The sequence below is a fragment of the Lipotes vexillifer genome, unplaced genomic scaffold (genome assembly GCF_000442215.2).
Source record: "Lipotes vexillifer unplaced genomic scaffold, Lipotes_vexillifer_v1.1 scaffold192, whole genome shotgun sequence".
In the NCBI taxonomy this organism is placed as follows: Eukaryota; Metazoa; Chordata; class Mammalia; order Artiodactyla; family Lipotidae; genus Lipotes; species Lipotes vexillifer.
In genome coordinates, this window is record NW_006780202.1 from 242,344 (window position 1) to 263,233 (window position 20,890).

A 20,890-nucleotide genomic window follows, 5' to 3' on the forward strand; every position below is an offset into this window, starting at 1 on the left:
AGACTTGGAGATCTCCTGGTTCAAGTCCCTCATCTCGGAAAAGAATACAGCACCGAGAGCTATAGTGATTTGTGGTTTACTTACAATCACTCAGCTAATTAGTGGCAAAACTGGACCAGAGCTTGGGTCTTCATATTCATAGTTGAACGACCTTTTCATTACCCAAATTGCTCTCAGGGTCTGCAATAACTCACGATTAATCTATGAGTCAGTTCATCCTAAAACAATATTTTCACCTATTTTTAAGAAAAATATTTCAGATATATAAAAAAGTACCAAGAATAATATATTCAGTCTCATGTACCCACTACTTAGCTTACTAAACTATAATCACAATAGACTCTCTCTGCATCCCTTTTCTATCCCTTTCCTATATATTCCTCCCAACAAGTAACCAGTACCTTGAATATGCACTTTATCATTTCCACGAATATTTTAAACTTCACTACATATGTATACATCCATAAATAATACATAGTATTATTTTTACATTTTAAAGCTTTATAAATGGTCTCATACTGTATATTCTATTTGGAATCCTGTTTTTCACTTAACATACTTTTGAGATTTATGGACATTAATATATATAATTCTAGTTCATTTTTGCTGCTAAATAGACTACCACTTGTTTTCCCATTCACATTTTTCTTGTTCACAGAGAAGTAGAATGGTCTCCATTTTTTTTTTTTTTTTGTCATTTCATGAACATTTGCCTACTGTTACCTTGGGCAGATTGAGGCTGTACACCAGGAGTCACACTGCTAGGTCACATAGTATGTAAATCGTTGAACTCACTGCATTCTCATTTCAGCTCTAGACCGCTCGTCTTCACTGGCTTTGGTTTCATAAATCTACCTACTTACTTCCACACTGCTGACATTTCAGGTTAGTGCAAGTTTGAGAGTTTAATGATGGATGAGCTTAACAAACTGCCTATTGAAGACTGCAGATGCAGGGTTAGTTGATGTCCGGGTGACACTCTTTGGAAATGCAAGTAGAAGTCTCTGAATTGAGCTGCTTAATTTACTGGGGCTTCTAGTGAGCTCCAGAGTGAGAATCACCACATGTGCTTTCAAACAGATTGCTCCTTTGTGTCATCCTGGGGACACAGTAGAGAAGTACACTCCTATCCATACAAGCAGAGCCAGCCTTCCTGGAAGGGTAGTAAAGAGTGATGGTAAGATACAAGTGGCTGATGCTACAAGGTCTTTCTCCCAAAGCACTTTTCCTGTGGTTGTTCCTGAGATTCAACCATTTGTTCTTCTAATACAGTCCTCCATTAAAATGCAAAGAACAAGATAGGAAGGTTCAAGTAAATTACTAAAATGTACTGTTTATTCAAATCTTAGAATGAAGGACATTTTGGACAAGGTAAGAGGGCTGGGGTATAAAATCTGAGAAAAATAAATGCCTAGGAGTTCATAGTGATGAGAGGACAACTGGGCTGAGTCTTTTAAGCCCTTTTTTTTTTTTTTTTAACATCTCTATTGGAGTATAATTGCTTTACCATGTGTTAAAGCACATGGCATAATTGCTTTACCATGTGTGTTAGTTTCAGCTGTATAACAAAATGGATCAGCTATATGTATACATATATCCCCATAACCCCTCCTTGTCGCATCTGCCTCCCTCCCACCCTCCCTATCCCACCCCTCTAGGTGGTCACAAAGCACCGAGCTGATATCCCTATGCTATGTGGCTGCTTCCCACTAGCTATCTATTTTACACCTGGTAGTGTATATATGTCCATGCCACTCTCTCACTTCTTCCCAGCTTACCCTTCCCCCGCCCCACGTGCCCTCAAGTCCATTCTCTATGTCTGCGTTTAAGCCCTTTTAAAAAAAAAAAACAAAAAACACCATCTCCTCCATGAAGCAATCCCCAATATCTCTGGCTACAAATAATCACTCTACTCTGATCTCCTACAGTACCTTGTACCTCTTTTATAACAATTATCACATACTTGATTTTAATATAAATGTGCAAGATCGGGGGTCTATGCACAGTGGATCAGATATCTTGCTGCAGAAGAAACTACCCCCAAACTTAGTGGCTGAAAGCTATTATTTATTTGCTCACAATTCTGCAATTTGGTCAGGGCTCAGCTGGGTCAGTTCATCTCAGCTCCGTGTGGTATTAGCCAGGGTCCCTTGTGTGGCTACACTCAGAAGACTACTCAGCTAGTGCAGGAATGTCCAGGGTGTCCTGTCATTTTCCTGGATTTCTCTGCATGTGGACAGGAGGACAGCTGAGACCTTTTACATGGTGGCTGGCTTCCAAAGAGCAAAAGCAGAAGTTGGAAGGCCTGACAGGGTTAGGCTTTGAAGTGTCACTTCTGCCTCAAAGTACTGGTTAAAGTAAACCACAGAACTAGCCCAACTTTAAAGAGAGGAGAAATGGACTCCATGTCTTGAAAGGAAGAACAGCATAAATATACAGACATGGGAGGACTTGCTGAAGGACATCATTCATGACACTACACCGGACTTAGAATCTTAGATAGAATATTTGATAAATAAGTGAACACAAATGCTTCTTCCAGAGCACTGGTCAAAGCGATGCTGAAGAAAAACATCCCTTTGAGGTGACCAGTGAATGAGAAAGTCAGTCTATACTATCTCAGGTAGCATAACCATTCACAAAAATTCCCATTCTCTTCCTTGAACAATTGCAATTCCCTACTCACTCTGAAATTAGGTGGGGCCGTGTGATTTGCTCTGGCCAGTAAAATGTGAGCAGACGTGGCAACTGTCACATGTAGATGGAAACTTGGGCACCACTGTGAAATTTGCCCCACTTTCCCTGTTTTCTGCCCTGGTGAGATGGAACATCTATTAGTCTGGATCCCTGAGTAACTGCAGCAAGAAAAGCTCCTGTGGGTATGACCCACAGAATCACCCCAAGGACTGGAGAATCAAGATCAGGCCCAGGCAGCCAGGACCAAAGCCAGTGCCTCATGGAGCATGAGAGAAAAATAAACCTATGCTTTGTTAAGTCACTACGATTTTTAAGATGTCTGTTACTGTAACCTAATTGTATTATTTTCTACTGCTGCATAGCAGATTACTACAGATCTAGCATCTAAAGCAATGCCCATTTATCATCTCAGTTTCCATGGACTGGGACTGGCCATGACTGAGCAGGGTCCTCTGCTCAGGATCTCACAAGGTAGACATCACAGTGTCAGTTGGCTGCAACCTCATTTGGAGACTTGACTGGAGACAGATCCACTGCCAAGCTCCCTCAGGGTGGTGGTGGAATGTAGCTTCTTGCAGTTGTAGGTCCCTGTGTTCTCGCTGGTGGTCATCTGGGGGCTTCTCTCAACTCTTTGAGGCTGCCCACATGCCTGGCCATGTGGCCTCCCTCTCTAAAGACAGCCGTGGAGAAAGTCACTCATGCCAAACCCATCTTGCACTTCATATCTCCTTGACTTGTCCAGACTTGGCCTTTAGACTCAGATTTAAAGGGTTTCTATGACTCAGGTCAAGCACCCCCAGGATAACTGCCCTTTTTCAAGGTAGCTCTTCCACATAAATCCATTATATTTATAGTCCTGGGGTTTATACAGAGAGTGTACACTAGGATGTGGGGATCATAGGGGACATCTTTGAACTCTGCCTAAGGCACCAACCTAGTCAATCCTGATTGACACACATGGTTCAGATGCACAGAGAAGATCCGAAAAGGCAGAAGAATGAATCCTGTTCTCTGTTTAATCCTAGGCCGGTTCCTTTTCCAGTTCACAACATTTCCCCAGAATGTGTATCTTGGGACTTTTCCACCAGAAAGGGCAATAGCTCATGAAATCCATGTGGTTTGGAGGACCCATGAGAGTCAACCTAAGGTATCCCAGGACTGCACTGTTCCCTTTAAGCTCTAAGGTCTAACTACCTCTGCCCCATAGAGGCCCTCACATTCTTTGTAACCACATTTATAAATCACATGTTAATTACTATAGTCCCTTTTGAAAATGACTTGGGAATCTGTATCAGTAAGCCTTTAATTGTTCATTATCCTAAAATAATAAACACAATTCCTGAAATCATCAAAATAAATGCTCAGATTTATGGGCCAAAGGAAGGACTGCAGGTTACTATCATCAAATGAAAATATGCTCAATATTAAAAATTAGAGGACTAGATAAAGAAATTAAACCAGATCTGTATTATGGGTTATTGTGTAGCCATTAAAAACCTATTTGTAGGGCAGGAATAGAGACGTAGACATAGAGAATGGATGTGTCGATACAGGGTGGGGAAGGGGAGGGTGGGACGAATTGGGAGATTAGGTTTGCCATAAATGCACTACCATGTGTAAAACAGATTGCTAGTGGGAACCTGCTGTACAGCACAGGGAGCTCAGCTCGGTGCTCGGTGATGACCTAGATGAGGTTGGGGGGAGGGGGGGAGGGAGGTCCAAGAGGGAGGGGATATATGTATACATATAGCTGATTCATTTCATTGTACAGCAGAAACTAACACAACACTGTAAAGCAATTTTACTTCAATAAAAAAAACTGTAATTTTGAAAAATATTTAGAGATAGGATATTATGATCATGAACTGTTAACTTATTAATAGGATATAAACCGCATATAAAAATTATTTCATTTTAAAGTAAATATAAACATGGAAGTACTTCAAGAAAAAAATGCCAAAATATTTCAGTTGTTTATTTCAAAGTAATAGAGTTATTATTTTCTTTTTGCTAAGTTTATTATTTTCCAAATTCCAGCAATGAAATTATATTGCTTATAAGATGAGAAAAACAAACAATAAATGTTATTAGTTTAGAGCTTAGAATAAATTGCTTTCAAGTACTTCTAGCATTTTCAGGGCAGCCATTTATAAATTACTAATAGTACACAATAAAAATGTTCCCATTTATGTGTGAAACAAGGCAATAATTTGTTGACTTGGTTTGCATGTTTACAAGTGCCTGAAAGTTGCAGAATTTATAAGTGATTTCATTATCCAGACTTTGGGCCATTTTAGACTAAATTCGAAATTAGTCTGCATTTTCTTTTTCATTGAGGTATAACTGACATACAGTATTATATTAGTCTCAGGTGTATGACATAGTGATTTAACATTTTTATGCCATGCAAAATGGTCACCACAATAAATTTAGTTACCATCTGTCATCTTACAGTTAATACATCATTACTGACTATATTTCCCATGCTGTACATTACATCCTCATGACATATTTATGACTGTAAGTTTATATTTCTTAATCCCCTTCACCCACTTTGCCCCCCTAATCCCCCCTCTCCCCTTCCCCTGAAACAACTACCAGTCTTCGTATCTGTAAGTATGGGTTTTGTTTTGTTTGTACTGTTTTTTAGATTCTGCATGTAACTAAAATCATGGGGTATTTGTCTTTTTCTGACTTATTTCACTTAGTATAATACCCTCAAAGTCCATTCATGTTGTCACAAATGGCAAAATTTTATTCATTTTTTATGGCTGAGTAGTATTCTATTTTTTATCTACCTACCTATCTATTGCTTTTTAGCTTGATAAAGTGCTCATGGATTGGAAGAATTAATATTGTTAAAATGTTCATTCTACCCACAGCAACCTATAATTAATGTACGACAAAAGAGTCAATAACACACGATGGGGAAAGGATAGTGTCTTAAATGGTGTCGTTAAAACTGGATGGTCGGAGCGGTGGAAAGATGGCGGAGGAGTAAGAAGCGGAGATCACCTTCCTCCCCACAAATACACCAGAAATACATCTACATGTGGAACAACTCCTACAGAACACCTACTGATGCTGGCAGAAGACCTCAGACCTCCCAAAAGGCAAGAAACTCCCCACGTACCTGGGTAGGGCAAAAGAAAAAAGAATAAACAAAGACAAAAGGATAGGGACGGAACCTGCACCAGTGGGAAGGAGCTGTGAAGGAGGAAAGGTTTCCATACACTAGGAAGCCCCTTCGCGGGCGGAGACTGTGGGTGGCGGAGGGGGAAAGCTTCGGAGCCGCGAAGGAGGGCACAGCAACAGGGGTGCGGAGGGCAAAGCGGAGAGATTCCAGCACAGAGGATCAGGGCCGACCGGCACTCACCAGCCAGAGAGGCTTGTGTGCTCACCCGCCGAGGCGGGCGGGGCTGCGAGCTGAGGCTCGGTTTCGTTTTCGGTCGGAGCTCAGGGAGAGGACTGGGGTTGGCGGCTTGAACATAGCCCGAAGGGGTTAGTGCGCCACGGCTGGCCGGGAGGGAGTCCGGGGAAAAGTCTGCACCTGCTGAGGAGGCAAGAGACTTTTTCTTCCCTCTTTTGTTCTTTTTGTGAGGGTATATGTGTATGCTTCTATGTAAGATTTTGTCTCTATAACTTTGCTTCCACCATTTGTCCTAAGGTTCTATCCTTCCCTTTTTTTTTTCCTCTAAATAATTATTTTTTTAATTCAATAACTTTATTATACTTTATTTTATTTTACTGTATCTTCTTTCTTTCTGTATTTTTTCCTTCCTTCCCTCATTCCTTCCTTCCTTCCCTCCTCCCTCCCTCCCTCCTTTCTTTCCTTCTTGCCTTCTTCCTTTCTTTTCTTCTTTCTTTCTTTCTTCCTTCCCTCCTTCCTTCCTTCCCTCCTCTCTTTCTTTCTTTCTTTCTTTCTTTCCTATTTCCTCCTACTTATACTAATTCTCTCTACTTTCTCTCCCTTTTATTCTGAGCCGAGTGGATGAAAGGCTCTTGCTGCTCCAGCCAGGAGTCAGGACTCTGCCTCTGAGGTGGGAGAGCCAACTTCAGAACACTCGTCAAGAAGAGACCTCCCAGCCCCACATAATATCAAACGGCGAAAATCTCCCAGAGATCTCCATCTCAACACCAGCACCCAGCTTCGCTCAACGACCAGCAAGCTACAGTGCTGGACAACCTATGCCAACCATATAGCAAAACAGGAACACAACCCCACCCACTAGCAGAGAGGCTGCCTAAAATCATAATAAGTCCACAGACACCCCAAAACACACCACCAGACGTGGACCTGCCCACTAGAGAGACAAGATCTAGCCTCATACACCACAACACAGCCACTAGTCCCCTCCACCAGGAAGCCTACACAACGCACTGAACCAACCTTAGCCACTGGAGACAGACATCAAAAACAACGGGAGCTACGAACTTGCAGCCTGCAAAAAGGTGAACCCAATCACAGTAAGATAAGCAAAATGAGAAGACAGAAAAACACACAGCAGATGAAGGAGCAGGATAAAAACCCACCAGACCTAACAAATGAAGAGGAAATAGGCAGTCTACCTGAAAAAGAGTTCAGAATAATGATAGTAAAGATGATCCAAAATCTTGGAAATAGAATGGACAAAATGCAAGAAGCAGTTAACAAGGACCTAGAAGAAATAAAGATGAAACAGACAATGATGAACAACACAATAAATGAAATGAAAAATACTCTAGATGGGATCAATAGCAGAATAAATGAGGCAGAAGAACGGATAAGTGACCTGGAAGATAAAATAGTGGAAATAACTACTGCAGAGCAGAATAAAGAAAAAAGAATGAAAAGAACTGAGGACAGTCTCAGAGACCTCTGGGACAACATTAAACGCACCAACATTCGAATTATAGGGGTTCCAGAAGAAGAAGAGAAAAAGAAAGGGACTGAGAAAATATTTGAAGAGATTATAGTTGAAAACTTCCCTAATATGGGAAAGGAAATCGTTAATCAAGTCCAGGAAGCACAGAGAGTCCCATACAGGATAAATTCAAGGAGAAATACGCCAAGACACATATTAATCAAACTGTCAAAAACTAAATACAAAGAAAGCATATTAAAAGCAGCAAGGGAAAAACAACAAATAACACACAAGGGAATCCCCATAAGGTTAACAGCTGATCTCTCAGCAGAAACTCTACAAGCCAGAAGGGAGTGGCAGGACATACTGAAAGTGATGAAGGAGAAAAACCTGCAACCAAGATTACTCTACCCAGCAAGGATCTCATTCAGATTTGATGGAGAAATTAAAACCTTTACAGACAAGCAAAAGCTGAGAGAGTTCAGCACCACCAAACCAGCTTTACAACAAATGCTAAAGGAACTTCTCTAGACAAAAACACAAGAGAAGGAAAAGTCCTATAATAACGAACCCAAAACAATTTAGAAAATGGGAATAGGAACATACATATCGATAATTACCTTAAATGTAAATGGACTAAATGCTCCCACCAAAAGACACAGATTGGCTGAATGGATACAAAAACAAGACCCATATATATGCTGTCTACAAGAGACCCACTTCAGACCTAGAGACACATACAGACTGAAAGTAAGGGGATGGAAAAAGATATTCCATGCAAATGGAAACCAAAAGAAAGCTGGAGTAGCAATTCTCATATCAGACAAAATAGACTTTAAAATAAGGACTATCAGAAGAGACAAAGAAGGACACTACATAATGATTAAGGGATCGATCCAAGAAGAAGATATAACAATTGTAAATATTTATGCACCCAACATAGGAGCACCTCAATACATAAGGCAAAAACTAGCAGCCATAAAAGGGGAAATCGACAGTAACACATTCATAGTAGGGGACTTCAACACCCCACTTTCACCAATGGACAGATCATCCAAAATGAAAATAAATAAGGAAACACAAGCTTTAAATGATACATTAAACAGGATGGACTTAATTGATATTTATAGGACACTCCATCCAAAAACAACAGAATACACATTTTTCTCAAGTGCTCATGGAACATTCTCCAGGATAGATCATATCTTGGGTCACAAATCAAGCCTTGGTAAATTTAAGAAAATTGAAATTATATCAAGTATCTTTTCCGACCACAACGCCATGAGATTAGATATCAATTATAGGAAAAGAGCAGTAAAAAATACAAACACATGGAGGCTAAACAATACACTACTTAGTAACGAAGTGATCACTGAAGAAATCAAAGAGGAAATTAAAAAATACCTAGAAACAAATGACAATGGAGATACAACGACCCAAAACCTATGGGATGCAGCAAAAGCAGTTCTAAGAGGGAAGTTTATAGCAATACAAGCCCACCTTAAGAAGCAGGAAACATCTCGAATAAACAACCTAACCTTGCACCTCAAGCAATTAGAGAAAGAAGAACAAAAAAACCCCAGAGTTAGCAGAAGGAAAGAAATCATAAAAATCAGATCAGAAATAAATGAAAAAGAAATGAAGGAAACAATAGCAAAGATCAATAAAACTAAAAGCTGGTTCTTTGAGAAGATTAACAAAATTGATAAACCATTAGCCAGACTCATCAAGAAAATAAGGGAGAAGACTCAAATCAATAGAATCAGAAATGAAAAAGGAGAAGTAACAACTGACACTGCAGAAATACAAAAAATCATGAGGGATTACTACAAGCAACTCTATGCCAATAAAATGGACAATCTGGAAGAAATGGACAAATTCTTAGAAATGCACAAACTGCCAAGACTGAATCAGGAAGAAATAGAAAATATGAACAGACCAATCACAAACACTGAAATTGAAACTGTGATTAAAAATCTTCCAACAAACAAAAGCCCAGGACCAGATGGCTTCACAGGCGAATTCTATCAAACATTTAGAGAAGAGCTAACACCTATTCTTCTCAAACTCTTCCAAAATATAGCAGAGGGAGGAACACTCCCAAACTCATTCTACGAGGCCACCATCACCTTGATACCAAAACCAGACAAGGATGTCACAAAGAAAGAAAACTACAGGCCAATATCACTGATGAACATAGATGCAAAAATCCTCAACAAAATACTAGCAAACAGAATCCAACAGCACATTAAAAGGATCATACACCATGATCAAGTGGGGTTTATTCCAGGAATGCAAGGATTCTTCAATATACGCAAATCTATCAATGTGATTAACCATATTAACAAATTGAAGGAGAAAAACCATATGATCATCTCAATAGATGCAGAGAAAGCTTTTGACAAAATTCAACACCCATTTATGATAAAAACCCTGCAGAAAGTAGGTGTAGAGGGAACTTTCCTCAATATAATAAAGGCCGTATATGACAAGCCCACAGCCAACATCATCCTCAATGGCGAAAAACTGAAAGCATTTCCACTAAGGTCAGGAACAAGACAAGGTTGCCCACTCTCACCACTCTTATTCAACATAGTTTTGGAAGTTTTAGCCACAGCAATCAGAGAAGAAAAGGAAATAAAAGGAATCCAAATCGGAAAAGAAGAAGTAAAGCTGTCACTGTTTGCAGATGACATGATACTATACATAGAGAATCCTAAAGATGCTACCAGAAAACTACTAGAGCTAATCAATGAATTTGGTAAAGTAGCAGGATACAAAATTAATGCACAGAAATCTCTGGCATTCCTATATACTAATGATGAAAAATCTGAAAGTGAAATCAAGAAAACACTCCCATTTACCATTGCAACAAAAAGAATAAAATATCTAGGAATAAACCTACCTAAGGAGACAAAAGACCTGTATGCAGAAAATTATAAGACACTGATGAAAGAAATTAAAGATGATACAAACAGATGGAGAGATATACCATGTTCTTGGATTGGAAGAATCAACATTGTGAAAATGACTCTACTTCCCAAAGCAATCTATAGATTCAATGCAATCCCTATCAAACTACCACTGGCATTTTTCACAGAACTAGAACAAAAAATTTCACAATTTGTATGGAAACACAAAAGACCCCGAATAGCCAAAGCAATCTTGAGAACAAAAAATGGAGCTGGAGGAATCAGGCTGCCTGACTTCAGACTATACTACAAAGCTACAGTAATCAAGACAGTATGGTACTGGCACAAAAACAGAAAGATAGATCAATGGAATAGGATAGAAAGCCCAGAGATAAACCCATGCACATATGGTCACCTTATCTTTGATAAAGGTGGCAGGAATATACAGTGGAGAAAGGACAGCCTCTTCAATAAGTGGTGCTGGGAAAATTGGATAGGTACATGTAAAAGTATGAGATTAGATCACTCCCTAACACCATACACAAAAATAAGCTCAAAATGGATTAAAGACCTAAATGTAAGGCCAGAAACTATCAAACTCTTAGAGGAAAACATAGGCAGAACACTCTATGACATAAATCACAGCAAGATCCTTCTTGACCCATCTCCTAGAGTAATGGAGATAAAAACAAAAATAAACAAATGGGACCTAATGAAACTTCAAAGCTTTTGCACAGCAAAGGAAACCATAAACAAGACCAAAAGACAGCCCTCAGAATGGGAGAAAATATTTGCAAATGAATCAACTGACAAAGGATTAATCTCTAAAATTTACAGGCAGCTCATGCAGCTCAATAACAAAAAAATAAACAACCCAATCCAAAAATGGGCAGAAGACCTAAATAGACATTTCTCCAAAGAAGATATACAGACTGCCAACAAACACATGAAAGAATGCTCAACATCATTAATCATTAGAGAAATGCAAATCAAAACTACAATGAGATATCATCTCACACCAGTCAGAATGGCCATCATCAAAAAATCTAGAAACAATAAATGCTGGAGAGGGTGTGGAGAAAAGGGAACACTCTTGCACTGCTGGTGGGAATGTGAATTGGTTCAGCCACTATGGAGAACAGTATGGAGGTTCCTTAAAAAACTACAAATAGAACTACCATATGACCCAGCAATCCCACTACTAGGTATATACCCTGAGGAAACCAGAATTCAGAAAGAGTCATGTACCAAAATGTTCATTGCAGCTCTATTTACAATAGCCCGGAGATGGAAACAACCTAAGTGCCCGTCGTCGGATGAATGGATAAAGAAGATGTGGCACATATATACAATGGAATATTACTCAGCCATAAAAAGAAACGAAATTGAGCTATTTGTAATGAGGTGGATAGATCTAGAGTCTGTCATACGGAGTGAAGTAAGTCAGAAAGAGAAGGACAAATACCGTCTGCTGACACGTATATATGGAATTTAAGAAAAAAAAAATGTTATGAAGAACCTAGGGGTAAAACAGGAATAAAGACACAGACCTACTAGAGAATGGACTTGAGATACTAACAAACGTAAGGTAGATAGCCAGTGGGAAGCAGCCGCATGGCACAGGGAAACCGGCTCGGTTCTTTGTGGCTGTCTGGAGGGGTGGGATAGGGAGGGTGGGAGGGAGGGAGACAAAGAGGGAAGAGATATGGGAACATATGTATATGTATAACTGATTCACTCTGTTATAAAGCAGAAACAAACACACCATTGTAAAGCAATTATACCCCAATAAAGATGTTAAAAAAAAAAAAAAACAAAACTGGATGGTCAAATGCCAAAGAATGAAACTAGACTACTAACACCACATACAAAAATTAACTCATAATGGATTAAAAACTTGAATGTAAGACCCGAAACCATATAATTCCTAGAAGAAAAGATAGGCAAAAAGGCCCTTAATAAAAACTTTTAAAAGATTACTAAACTTTACCAGGAAGAAATCTAAAAACAGGGCTTCACTGGGTCTGCATTTCAAATAATCTGGTGCATTGAAGGTGGGCAAAAAGAGAAGGGCCTGTATAGAGGGAGGAAGAGGAAAGGCTAATGGGGAAACCGGGGAGAACACAGTGCCCAATTGTCCAAGATACAGCCTCTCAACCCCAGGCCGATTTCTCCTAGAGCCCATAAGAACTTTACTGTTAAGAATCCACAAAGAACTGCCTCAAATTTGGGGTTAGGAAGGACGACATTCCTCCATTAGTGTAGAAAGCAGAATTTCTATTCTTGGCGTGTGGCTTTTTCCTCCATCATCAAAAGCACCCCTGGCTAAGCCCATGGTCCCTGGAGTTGTTGCCTTATTGTCCTGTGAAGCAAGGAGATGAACAAATAAAGACTAATTAAACATATCACCATTGAGAAGTCAGTAAAATCTGGAGGAGGCTTGAAAAATGGAACAGTCTATGGTTCAGCTACATGGACCTGCAGGCTTTTGTGTGTGTGTGTGTGTGTGTGTGTGTGTGTGTGTGTGTGTGGTGCGCGGGCCTTTCACTGTTGTGGCCTCTCCCATTGCGGAGCACAGGCTCCGGATGCGCAGGCTCAGCGGCCATGGCTCACGGGCCCAGCTGCTCAGCGGCATGTGGGATCTTCCCGGATCGGGGCACGAACCCGTGTCCCCTGCATTGGCAGGCGGACTCTCAACCACTGCGCCACCAGGTAAGCCCGACCTGCAGCCTTTTGAAGTCCAACATATAGATGGAGAAAATCATAAAGGCTGAGCTTTGGGGAAAAATGAATGATTTGTCTAATAGATGTAGTCCTCTTTCCCGTTACAATTAAGTGTACACTCTACAATTGCTGATTTGCAGGTGTTTGTTTCTTTGTTTTGAAAATGACTGACTTGAGAAATTAAGTTAAAATATAGAAAGAGGTAGAATTACTTTTTAAAAAGCCTGTTCTTTGTAAAAATCAACAAAATAGGCAGACTATTAGTTAGCTATACAAAAGAAATAAAAGGAAAAAGCACAATTATGCAAAATAAGGAATGATAAAAGGAAAAATATTATTGGAAGAAAGGAAATATTGAAAGCCATAAAAGGTTATTTAGAACAATTTTACAGAAATAAATTAAAAAACCTAGGTGAAATGGATAATTTTCTAGGAAAACGGAGTTTATCAAAACTGAGTGCAGTAAAGGCTAAAAAGAAAAAATTCTAGAGAAGAAATAGTGAAAGTTATCAAGGTGCTACAAACCCTCAGAAGCCATCAGGCCCATATATATGTTCACAAAGATTCTACCAAACCTCCAGAGACTAGACACACCCAATGCTATCTGAACTCTTCCAGAGCGGATGCAAAGAAAGAAAACCTCCAACACATTTAATCAAATGAGTATAACACTGATAGATACATTTGATAAACACTGCATTAAAAGTACATGTAGAAATTTATTTGATAAAGGTGGTATATCAAATCATTTGAGAAAATAGTCATTTTCATAATAAGTACTGGAACAATTAACCATTTGGAAAAAGTTAAGATTGTATTCATACTTTACACCATATACCAGGATAAACTCCAAATGAAGTTTATGCAGAGATCTAACTGCCAAAGTATGAAACCATGCAGTACTTGTAGAAAACATAGGTAAATTCATTTATTACCTAGGAGTGGGGAAGATCCAGAAACAATAAAGGAAATAATTTGAACTCAAATATATTACAATTAAAATTATTTTGAAGAGCAAAGAACATCATAATCAAATTTAAAGAAAATGTCCAACTGGGAGTAAATATTTGCTACTTATATTACAAAAAAGGACTAATCTTCCAATATATAAAGAGCTCTTAAAAATCTAGAAGAAAAAGGCAAGAAATCTATGAAAATGTTAAGCAAAAGACCGTAACAAACGTTTCAGAGAAAAAAACTCTAAATATGAATTAAATGCACGAAAAGATCCATGAATCCCATTCAGATGAGAAGTACAAATAAAACTTCATTGATATAACATTTCTCATACTGGCAAAAAGTCCAAAAGCTTGAAAATACACTGTCAGTGAGGGAACAGGGAGGCATAAATTACTGTTGGGAAGTGGAAAATAGCACAACTTCACATGAACAGGGATTTGGCAATATCTAACAAAATTTTACATGAATTTGCATTTTGACTCAGCAATCCCACTTTTAGTCTCTTTCAGGATGATATACCCCCCCAAAAACAAAATAACATAGGTACAATGTTATTTATTATGGAAGTATTTGTAATATCAAAAGATTGTAAATATCTCAAACATCTATTAAAATAAAGGACGGGTTAAATAAACTATGGTTACTTCCATACATGTAGCTGTAAATATATATATATATACATATGATAGAGAAATTTGCTTATGTGCTTATTATTTTCAAAATGAAACACTAGAAAAACAAATCAAAAACAAAGAAAATAGTCCATCTATGTGGAAAACAGAGTGGAAGGGGTAAGAACTGAAACAATACTTTTCTGAAGTTTCCATTTTTAGTTTTGACTTTTGAGCCACATAAATGTTCTACTGTTGTCTAAGACCTAAATTAAGGTTTCACATGATGTGCTGCCTTGACATCTGGCAAAAGCAGGAGGTCCTTGAACTCAAGTCCCCCTTCCTCCCAGACTCTGCTCCTGGGGATAAGGTCCTTCAGCTGAACAACTCTCCACAGCAAAGAGACCAGGCACAGTTCCTGATTATCTCTGAGTAGAGGGTTCCAGCTCTCTGCCAGCTTACAGAATTATTCAAACAAGTCAATTATATCCTCCCACAGGAACCAGGGGCACCTCACCCTCTTGGTACTACAAAGCTTGCCTCCCCCAGCTACCGGTTGTTCAGTCTGTTCCTGAGTGCAACCGCTATGTGGCCCTGAAGGACATGCAGTGTCCTCCCCTGGGCTGTGAATGTATATGGCTGCTATCTTATCTGTCTGGTGTCAGGTATTGTGTGTCTGGCTCTTCCCCTAATCCTACGTGACAATCTCTCCCTCATCAGTGGAATGCATAGGAAGCAATGGGAACATTTGCATATTCAAAACAAAATAAAACTTTAAAAAATTAAAAAAATTAAACTATAAAATTGAAAACAAACTGAAACCAAATGAACCTAAGAATATACCAAATTGGTAATGTATTCATCCATTAAAAGGAATCATTTCAATTGACTTTTGACTGTTCATTTTTAGTGGAATATATCCCAAGATTTAATGGTAACAATACTAAAATTGTGAAATTATTTTATACACTTGTAGGACAGAAAAATTAGGAAATATATTGCTAGCAACCAAGATTTTCAGTGGGAACAAAAGGAGATACAAATATAACATATATGTTAATACACACACACATAGCAGACGCTCGAAGAACATGGGTTAGAACTTGTAGGATCCACTTATATGTGGATTTTTTCACTAAATACATACTACAGTACTAAACAATCCACAGTTGGTTGAATCTGTGGATGTGGAACCATGGATATGGAAGGCCAACTATAAAGTAATACCGCATGGATGGTTGGTACCCAAACCCCTGCATTGTTCAAGGGTCAACCATACAATGTATCTGTGTCTGTGGAAAGGGCCTTGATGCACTGTCATCCTTATAGTAATGAGCATTACTAGTCTGATTACCGTGGTTTCCCTAATCATACTAATCCCCAGTTAAAGGAGCCAAGACTTCTTGAAGAAATAACCTGAGTGTTGAAAGGTGAGAATAGAACATCTTACTGCGCCAGAAAGCACAGAAGTACTCAAATATGACACACAAGCCAGGTGAGAGGAACTACCACGGGTAATATTTGGCATAATTTAAACATCAAGAAGAACAATGACTGTAATTCTTGACCATATCGAACAAATAAAGGTCCACAAGTCCATGCTTATACTCAAAAAAGAAAAACTTATTTATCAGCATTGAGGGTGACATATCATCTCCTTATTCAGAAAAATACTAGAATTTATCCTCCATAAGTGGGAGGAGCTATAGTTTATCCTCAGTTAATGAGGGGAAGTTTATAAAACAAGTATGAAACAGAAACGAATGCCAGGTAATGAATGAAGGGTGAATGACAGAATTAAAAAATTTCCCATGTTGCAATCTTCAATAAAATAATTTACTCAGGCAACAATCATCAATAAATACTAACTCCAGTAAGTGAAAGATTGGCGGGGAACAGGACACTTGCACAGTGCTGGATGACCTGGCAGTGACAAAAGGAAAATATCTCTACAGTGGAAAGATCTGACTGTCACCACCCTAACCTAGTGATGAAATTAGCATCACTAACAGTGAAGCCATGGACAACACGTGTCTGCTGAGATGATGCAGGATGCCTACGCAGATCATCTATGCATTGTCCTTACCAAAACTATTTAACCTGAAACTATTGCTCTGGCATCTTCACACTGTTAGTGTCATGAAAAAAAGAGTCTAGATTAAAAGAAACATTATAGCTAATGCATAATTTTATCTAAGCTGGAAGAAATGGCTATAGATGGTATTTTGAGGACAATGGAAAATTTGACTATGGACTAGTTAGTAGATGATATAAGGAAATCATTGTTAATTTTTAAGGTATAATACGGTACCATGGTATAAGGAAATATTATTTCTAGAAGATATATACTGAATTATTTGTGATGGAAGTGCCATAAGATTGCAAACTACTTAAAAATGGGTCAGCAGAAATCAGATGATAGAGCAAATATAGCGAAGTGGTAATAATTTTTTAATGTGTGCGACACGTGTAATGATATTGATTCTCTCAACTTTTCTGAAAACTGAAAATGTTTATAATAAAAAATTATAAGAAAAGATTGCCAGTTTACATCATCTGCTTTATTTTCTGAAGAAGACATGGCTAAGCTTGTGGCTGACCAAGGCTCCCACTGAGAAAAACTGAACTGGGTAAAATTTTTAAATCCTCTCATATTTAAAGGCATCAGAAAGGTGCTGATGCAACAGGGACTGGAGTGCACAGGATTCTAGAGCAAGGAGAACTGTGGAGAGACGTGCTGATTTCTGCAGCCTCTTTTGTTTTGGGGGTATCTGCCAAATCGGGGCTCAAAGTAAGAGGCTGAGAACCTGGACTTTGCCCGAACACTGGGTCACTGCTGGGGAACAGAGCAACCAGAGACCTTTGGTGGTCTCATGAAGCCAGAAAGACAAAATGAAAGATTTGCAGGCTTGATGTCCAGGTGGTAAGAGAAGTTCAGAGAACTGAGCCTACTGCACAGGCTAGTTTCTCCCCAAGACTTGTCAAATTCTGGAGCTGTATAGGGTATTAGGTTAAACAGCTAAGAAGAAAACCACTGCAAAACTGAGTGGGGTTTCCTGTGGTCTCACTGTGATGTGGATAAGGCTTCAAGTTCAAGGCTACCAGGCGAAGGTGCCCCAGTGAACATACTAGGCTCTCGGTCAAAAGATTTTGAAAACTATCCTTTAGGAAGAGAAGAGAATCAGATGTAGACAGCAACTTTCAAAAACTGCAACCAGCCTCAACTCTGCCTAGTCTCTGCTTGGTTTAGAGGGGTCAGCTATCACTCTATCTGCTCTCTGGAGGAAAGGATAAAGCCTCTGCTTGTCATGTGACAAGGCTGATGCAGTGACCATGACTGGCTTAAACTTTTAAGGCTCACCATCTCCCTTACTCCCAGTGGGCCCAGAGAGGGACCCAGCCTCTCTAGAAAGACATGACCTCTTAGAATAAGATGAGCCCAATCATGGCTCAGTCAGCAAAGAAAGAGGGAGTGGCAATTGAGCAGATAATCAACAGTCTTGCCAAGTCATCTACCAGCTACGACTACAGGACCTTAGGCAAGCTATTCAATCTCTTTGAGCCATAATTTTCCCATCTGTAAAATTTAGATGATAACTAGACCTCAAAAGGCTGCTGTATGTACTGAATAAAATGATATATATTGAAAAAAATCACTTACCAAATGTCTAGCTTATTTTTTCGTGCTCTAATATTGTTTGCTATCATTGTTCTGTCATGGTTTCAAGTTCCTTCTTTTAGACATGTTCTGATTGTAAGTGGTCCTAATCAGCATGACAACTTCACCCCAAGCCATATGTCCGGTGTGTGCTCAACAGCCCAGACAGAAGGCTCTTGCTTCTCGACGTATGACTCTGACACCGGAAAGGCATCTCCAGGAAATGGGCCAGCAGTGTGAACTGCCCACAGGGAAGACATCCTTTTTCTCCATCATTCACTCCCTCTCTGGCGCCCAAATTCTGCCTTTAACAATTTATTAACTTATTACTTTTCAGTTAATAAGACTGCAGGATTCAGAGGTGAGCCAGTGGATATAAGAACCACATAAAGATATAACACATGTTTTAAGAGCTCCATTTTGACTAAGTTGGGGTGGGTGGGGATGGAGAGTTAAATAATTTAGTAAGAGTTCTACTTCCATCAAGTCTGATGAAAGTAATTGTTATTTTAATACCAACATAAACACATTATGGAGAAGAACACAAAATTTTCATGGATTTTACAAATAATCCGCAAGACTTAAAGAAAACTTCCATTTGGAGTGGCTGACTGACCATCTTCCTCTGCCTTTCAGATCACTGCTGTAGGAAAGGTTTAGAAGCATCATGCTTCAGATTAATATTTTGGACTCTTTTTTCAAAAAATGCAGGGCTTCTCTGCTGGCGCAGTGGTTGAGAGTCCGCCTGCCGATGCAGGGGACGCGGGTTCGTGCCCCGGTCCGGGAAGATCCCGTGTGCCGTGGAGCGACTGGGCCCGTGAGCCATGGTTGCTGAGCCTGTGCACCTGGAGCCTGTGCTCCGCGACGGGAGAGGCCACAACAGTGAGAGGCACGCATACCACAAAATAATAATAATTAAAAAAAAAAAAATTTAAAAAATAAATAAAAAATGCAAATACTAGAAATCCCTAGTTTAGCAGAGAATGTTTTTTCTTTAATTACAGGCATGATGGGGGAGCATGCTGGGAATGGATACCTGCGGGAGTGGTAGCCCTTCCCAAAGAGCCGGGACAAATGTCTCAAGTGACGGAGAGAAGGGAGCACTAGACACTAATTTGCCCAGGGCCACTCTTGTAGGCTGAGTGAAACTGCACATTGATGAAGCAACAGAGGTAGAGGCTAAGAGTGTGGACAAACGCTCTTGGTTGTGCCTTCTGGTTTTTTTTTTTTTTTTTAATCACCCTGGTCCGTGTAATCAAAGCCTTAGTTCTTTCTATTATTGTCCTATGGGCACAATGGCACCTTCTGTGTTGTGTTCATGGTGAGAATCAAATTAAGGTAGCTGATGTAGGTAAATTAGTACAGTTAATGACACAAAGTTAAGTGCTTAATACATGTGATATAACCTGTAAGCCTACTTTGCCAACTCAAGAGCCCCCAAAGCCTCTTTTGGTAATTACTGAAACTAATATCTATGAGCAGGGATTCTGTCATCACTAGAATGTTATTCCTCCCTTATCAGAGAGACACACCCAGCTGCGATAATTCTAACACCAGGGGCATATTTTGTGCAAGGAATGATCCCAAGAACTGGACAGTTCAGTCTTATCCTTGGTCATGTAACTACTCTTGGTAACTTGCTTCAAACAGGAGACAAGATGATCCCTTTGCTAGTTGGTTGGTATAACAAAGTGAGCTGGATATAAACAGGCTGTGAGGCAAGAAAGATAAACCAGGCATTCTAGGAGGGGAGATAAGACATCCCAATAACAACCAGCGCAGTATGGAAAGTGCTAAGTTCTTCAAGGATACAAATACAATACCATACCTTGGAGTTATAAAGAAACCCACTTCAAAGCCAGATTAGTTACAATTGAAGGGGATCAAGGAATATTTCAGCCAAACTATTATAGCTGCGAGAAACAGAGACTCACTTGGTTTACTAAAAGTAAGGCTGCTGTCTTGAAATTCTGAAACAGTTTTGAAAAAGGAACGTAGCATTTTCATTTTTCACCGGGCCCTGTAAATTATGAAGCTGGTCCTCAGTGGGACCTATAGGGTCAGGAAAGTAGGCTGGAAACAGGTTGGGGTTATGGATCTACCAGAGCACAGGTCTGTGTGGTAATTGTTCTTAGGGTCCTGGGTTCCTGAATGTCTCCCTATGATTCCTGCTACAATCAGCTAATTTCCTCATGCCTTACTGCACTTATCTTTTGGATTTTGCTTAATTATGGCTTTTGTTGGATGGCAGTTTCTCCAGGACCTACTGCCTCAAGGTCTCTTGGCCTGCCTTCTACCACTGTGCCTCTGTTTCTCTAGTTTACATTAAAATTGCCTAAGAAAGAATATGATTGGCCCAGTGTACTCAGATCCCTGTTGGGCAAAGCTCTCATCTGTTCATCTAGTTACCCACTGGCCAGGGCTCCCTGCCACCTCACCAGTCAGCAGTGGCAGAGGGAGAAGGGTCACAGTTACACAACCAGG